Source organism: Halyomorpha halys, unplaced genomic scaffold (assembly GCF_000696795.3).
Source record: "Halyomorpha halys isolate HHAL.00 unplaced genomic scaffold, Hhal_1.1 Scaffold267.1, whole genome shotgun sequence".
Taxonomy (NCBI): domain Eukaryota; kingdom Metazoa; phylum Arthropoda; class Insecta; order Hemiptera; family Pentatomidae; genus Halyomorpha; species Halyomorpha halys.
In genome coordinates this window covers 177,500-183,080 of record NW_027111312.1, presented here as the reverse complement: position 1 = coordinate 183,080, position 5,581 = coordinate 177,500, and the positions used below count along the sequence as shown (strand labels likewise).

The 5,581-nt window shown below is 35.6% G+C and overlaps 1 protein-coding gene across 2 annotated transcripts in view; it reads left to right on the top strand.

The window, feature by feature from the left end:
* Positions 1-383: 383 nt before the first annotated feature.
* Positions 384-5,581, top strand: part of LOC106680551 (hexosaminidase D) — a 45,102-nt gene continuing 39,904 nt past the window's right edge. For both annotated transcript variants that reach the window (XM_024363277.2, XM_014420332.2), the window contains exon 1: positions 384-619. The gene's annotated coding sequence lies outside the window, so the exon portion shown is untranslated. The remainder of the gene's footprint in view (positions 620-5,581) is intronic.

Genomic DNA, 5,581 nt, shown 5'->3' with positions numbered 1-5,581 from the left:
TGTGGGGCAGACGGAGCCAAAACAGAACCGTGGACGAGTCGGCACATAATACAGTGGAAGTAACGTTCCACTTCGAAATCGGGCCATTGCTAGAACTCAAGGCATCTACCAATAATACGGCTGTATACAATGATTTCAAAGGAAACATTTTATTTGAGAAATATACTTTTGGTATTGTTCGCTTAAGAAATTTATTACATAAATCCCTAATTTAAGTTTGATCCAAGGATGAGGGGATAAATGAACGAGACATCACCGTTCCTAATGGAAATCCAGTTAAATAAATAAAAATATTAATGTAAGCAAAATTTATGGTTAGTTATTGTGTGATTTTTCTTTTGGGCCTCACTGTGAAGATGAAGGTAACGTTCCTGAGTTACAAACATTTGCTGGAGTTTCTATTTTGTAATAATAAGAAAGCAATTATTAATTTCACTTTTTTTGTGCAAATTTGTGTTTTCCTTTGTTTCAGTTTATTATTACTTACTTCAAAATGCTTTAGGAAACCGTTTGTTAGACGATGTCAAGAGGTGCTTTTTCTATAGTTTTAATTAATTTTGTAGTCATCTGAAAAAAAAAAATCCATAACTTATGGTAGCTTGTCATTTTGTTTTTTGAGGTTTGTAGTTGTTTTTATATTTAAACTAAGGTAATTTAGATGTTCATATTTAACCTATTATAATTTAAACCATAGTCTTGTGATTTGAAATCGTTTGAGTTCTATTTAATTTAGGTGTTAAATGGTTTAAATTGTGGTATCAAGTAATTACTATAACAAAGGAAATATATTAAAAATTGATGATTTATAGATTTAAATTTCAACATGCAGCTATTAAGAATATCTCCTTTTTTCTCAGATCTACATTTTATCCCTCAGTTTTCCTTTGTGCTTAGACATTTTTTATTGCCTTACACCTCATGTAAACCGCAATCATGTTGACAACCAATTCGGTAAATCTTTTTCTTCTAAAATGTTAAATGTCTCTTTATTCCTCAAATTTTAAACTGTCTTGAATGTTAACAGCTGTGAATAAATTTATTGTGAGTATTATTTCTTCTTGAAACATAATCGATTTGTCAAGTTGTGTACATTATTGTCAGTAATGATTATTGTGCTGAGGAATTAAAGATTTCGTTTAAAGGATTATTATTTTTTATTTGTATTTATTAATTTATATTTTCAAGTACCCAAAACAAAATTTTTAATTGATCTTTTTACCATGTTATGTCCTGATTGATGCATATTCATCATAATTAATTCCTTGATTGAGTACATTGTGTTTCTTCCAGAATAATGATTTTTACTTCTTTCCTACTAATCATGAAAGGCAATAAGTTAATTTATGATTATTATTTGCATTTAGCTTTTTAGATGCCATTATTTATTTATTTTTTTTTTTTATAGGTTCCAAAATTGTTTATTTGTTTGCTTTATTAATTCATTTGAGAATATGTATTGTACAATTAATTCATTGCAAGCTGTTCATAAGTAACTTTCAATAAAACCTCTTACTATGTGCTCTGGTTTTAAACAAAAAACTACAAATGTATTTATTATTATTAATAAGAAGGGTCCATATTTATTGAAAAAATTGATTAGTTATTCAGTTTAACCACATTGTGTGATCTAACATAAAAATTAAAAGTTTACATGATAAATAAGTTGAAATAGGTTAGCATCACATCTCTTATCATGAAAGTGATTAATACTCTTTGCCACAAGTTTGTCTTGTCTAGGCAGAGAAAAGTTCCCAACCCCTCCCCACTTCATGTTATTTAACTCTCACCACAGACTCTATTAAGATCATTTTCTTAGGCAGAACAACATAGAAGATGCTTGGAATGATCAGTGTTACAGATTTTAATGCCCAACCAATAAAACTAAAACTAATATAAATGGGAATATTATGTAAAAAATGAGATAGGAAAAGCCTTAAATGTTAGTCATTTATGACAAAACCTGTTAAAATTATAACAGCAATTGAGCATTGTTAAAATTTTCAAACAAAACTCAAGTTTTCTTTCCTACACCGCAGGAAATAGGCTATTGAGCATTTTCCTTCTCACAGCCCAATATAAGTTGACTTATGCCTATGTATGTTAAGATTTGGTCCCCATCCGTTGCCCAATTTTCATTGAGTGCAAGTCGGTGAATCTGCGATGGCTAGCCATTGAAGGTGTTTTTGGAGGAGATCATGTCCTGTCACTAGGCGGAAACATGCTACCCCCTAAGCTCTGCTAAGATTGCCAGAGATTGTTTATCCTTATTCAATAGGTTTTCCTACTTCTTACCTTTTGCTTGAACTTTATGTCTATCGTTTGTCCTGTCTTTATAATAAAAATATATAATGGATTTTACTGTTCAAGAAAGTTTTCGAACAGGCCGATTCTCTGCAAAACCGAACTTAACTTACTTGTCAGCATGTTCATTGCCATGTATACCAACATGATCTTGGATCCACTGCAGAGCTTTCCTCTTTTTCTCATTATAGCAGCCATTTTCCTACACTTTTCTTCATCACAATTAATTTATTGTGAGTATTATTTCTTCTTGAATCCTAATCAATTTGTTAAGTTGTGTACATTATTGTCAGTAATGATTATTATGCTGTGGAATTAAATATTTCGTTTAGATGATCCATGAGAGGAGATTGCCATCTGTCCCTGCTCTTACTTTCAACTTAGTAATGTGTTTTTTCGTCCATGCGCCATAAAAAGCAGCTTGGAAGTCAATAAACACTGCAAGTGTTACCTCCTGAGAGAATATGATGAACTGTCATCATGGTCACACTATAACCATTCATTCAACCAGTTTACAGAGTATGCTTGTGTGAGAAAGAAGATGTTGCTGTTGATATCATCAGCTGGCTTTCTTTTTTTAGGATTGGTAGTACCTCTGCTTTCTTCCATTGAGCTGGGACATGGCTATTCTATTCCTCATAATATTTATAAATCTTAGTAGGATATCCTTAGCATTCTCTCCCATGTGTTTTAAGATTTCAGGTAGTAGACCATCTGGACCAGAACTCTACCCCATTTTAGTTTGCCCAAAGCAACATCCAATTCCAATCTTGAAATGGGTAAACAGAAAAGCACACTATCATCTTAATTTTGGTATCCTGGATCCTCCAATTAGTCTTGGTTTTTAATCTTTTCTGGGAGAGTAATATTACTGATCTTGCAAATAACTTTAGCTATGTCCTTCTTGGTAGTAACTAACTTGTTTCCTACTTTAATAGGCTCATTTTTCTGTAATTTTCCCTCCATTTATTCTAGAAATGAAAGCTTGAGTCTTCTTTCCATTCTTCCTGAAGTCAATCCCCTTCAAAAAATTATTATACCTTTGCCTTTTAGAACATATAATAGAACTTCTTAATTGGGTCATTATCTTTCTCAGCACCACTATATCTGACCTTAGCCCTGTTCTCTATGCACAGTAATGAGCTTCGTCTTTTTCCTTTGTAGAGGCTGTTTTATAGGTGAGTGAGGTTAGTTAGTTGTAAATGGCACTCTGGCCTGATAACCACTCTACAGAAGGCCCTCGACAAAGTATAGTCAGTATTTTTATTAGAAAGTTAGGATCGACCATGCAAGGGAATGAGCCCTGGAGATTGACACAGGTAGATGAGAGGATCTGTAAGTAGGCTGGCAGATAGGTTAACAATTCTTGTTGCTGGGATAAGCCAGACAGACTGGAACTGTGAATATACAGAATACAGCAGTACTAGTTACTAGGTTTAGCCTGGCGGACTAGTATCCTGATAGGATAGGTATCAGTTCTAGTTGCTGGGATAAGCCAGATGGGCTAGAACTGTGGAGAGACAGGAGTCAGCGATACTAGTTGCTGGGATGAGTCAGACAGACTTGTATTACTAGGTAACAGTTCTAGTTGCTGGGAAGAGCCAGACAGACTAGAACTGTGGGCAGATGACAATCATAGTTGCTGGGATAAGTCAGACAGACTAAGATTGTCAGATAAGAGAAAACAGAAGGAGACTGAAGGATAGAGATTAAGTCTTGGGTAAACATAATAAAAAAATCATCTCTTAGGAATGTAGTTATGATTATTACACCGAACTACCTCGAACAGAGCATTATATTACATATGTGATGACAAGACCTCACCAGAGGAAGCTTGTGGATCAAAGATCAATTTGGCCTGCGTTAGGTTCTTATTAGTAGGGTTAGTGCATTTGGCTGAAACAGGGAAGTAGTCTTATCTAATATGCTCATGGTAGTTCTGTGCGTTAAGTGCGTTGAATTTTCAAACTTTAGTTTATATTTGGACCTAGAACTTCCTCCTGTATCAAAATGTTCGCTACTCTTCTGCAATCCTTCTAGTTGTTTGCCCTTTTCAAATTTTAACAAGAGAAACGGGTTTCTGTGGGAGCCTTTGAGTGAGTTTTATATAAGCTTATGCTTGAAAAAATCTCGGATAGGGCCGGGCTTGAACTCAACCTTTGGGTTGGTAGACAGGCGCGTTGTCATGCTGCTACCGTCGCCCCCCTCCCCCCAGTTTTAAATTATTATTATTAATTAGGCTCCACAACTCGATGTCGAATCCTGGCCTCCTACATCAGTCTCCGCCAATCATTACAATCTTGTGCAGCCGCCATCCAGTTCCTCACTCCCATCATGGTCCTGGCATCACCACTCACACCATCACTTCATCGAAGACGTGGTCTTCCTCTGCATCTTGCTCCATGTAGTACCTCGTTTGCTATTTACCATGGCAGATCACTCTCAGCCATCCGAGCAGCATGCCCTGCCCACCTCAATTTACTGAGCCTCACAAACTGGATAACGTCTGGTTCCTTATATAAAACTTTGAGCTCCTGGTTTGTTTGACGTCTCCATATCTTGTCAACCTTGACAGCCTGTATACAATACAGCTTCTTGCTTACACAGATGACATTGACATTGCTGGACGCTCTTTCCAAGCTGTCTCTGATGGATTTATGAAATTAGCTGAAGCAGCAAGAAAAATGGGGCTTGAAGTGAATGCAGAAAAGACCAAATACATAGTACAGAGGAAATCCCCAGGCCCGGTAAAGAAATCAGGATCAGGGAATATACTTTTGGAAAAGTCCCCGAGTTTGTGAATCTTGGATCACTCATAACCCAAAACAATGTTGTGGATTCCGAAATTAAACGAAGAGTCCTATGTGCCAACCAATGTTATTACAGCCTCAGTCCCTATTTTAGGAGCCGTGCCTTGTCTATATAAAACTCACTCAAAGGCTCCACATGGGATTTGTGAGGCCTGTTAGCCAATGGGTGGCACTCACAAAAAATACGTGTGGGAGTGACGAACCCACCCTACGAAAAAACCACATCAGGAAACACATGATGTATTTTCTAATACATCACGGGAGGACTTGGACCTCCACAGTCTCGCCCGATAATAATGAAATTTATGAAATAAAAATGATATATATGATACAATGGGCAAGGAAGAAGAAAAAAATCTTATAATGAAAGGAAACAAATTTTACAGTGGATAAAAAATGTACAGTAATATATAGATAAGTAAAAAAATCAATAGGAAGTAACAAGAGAGATGAAATATGGGGAATGAGAA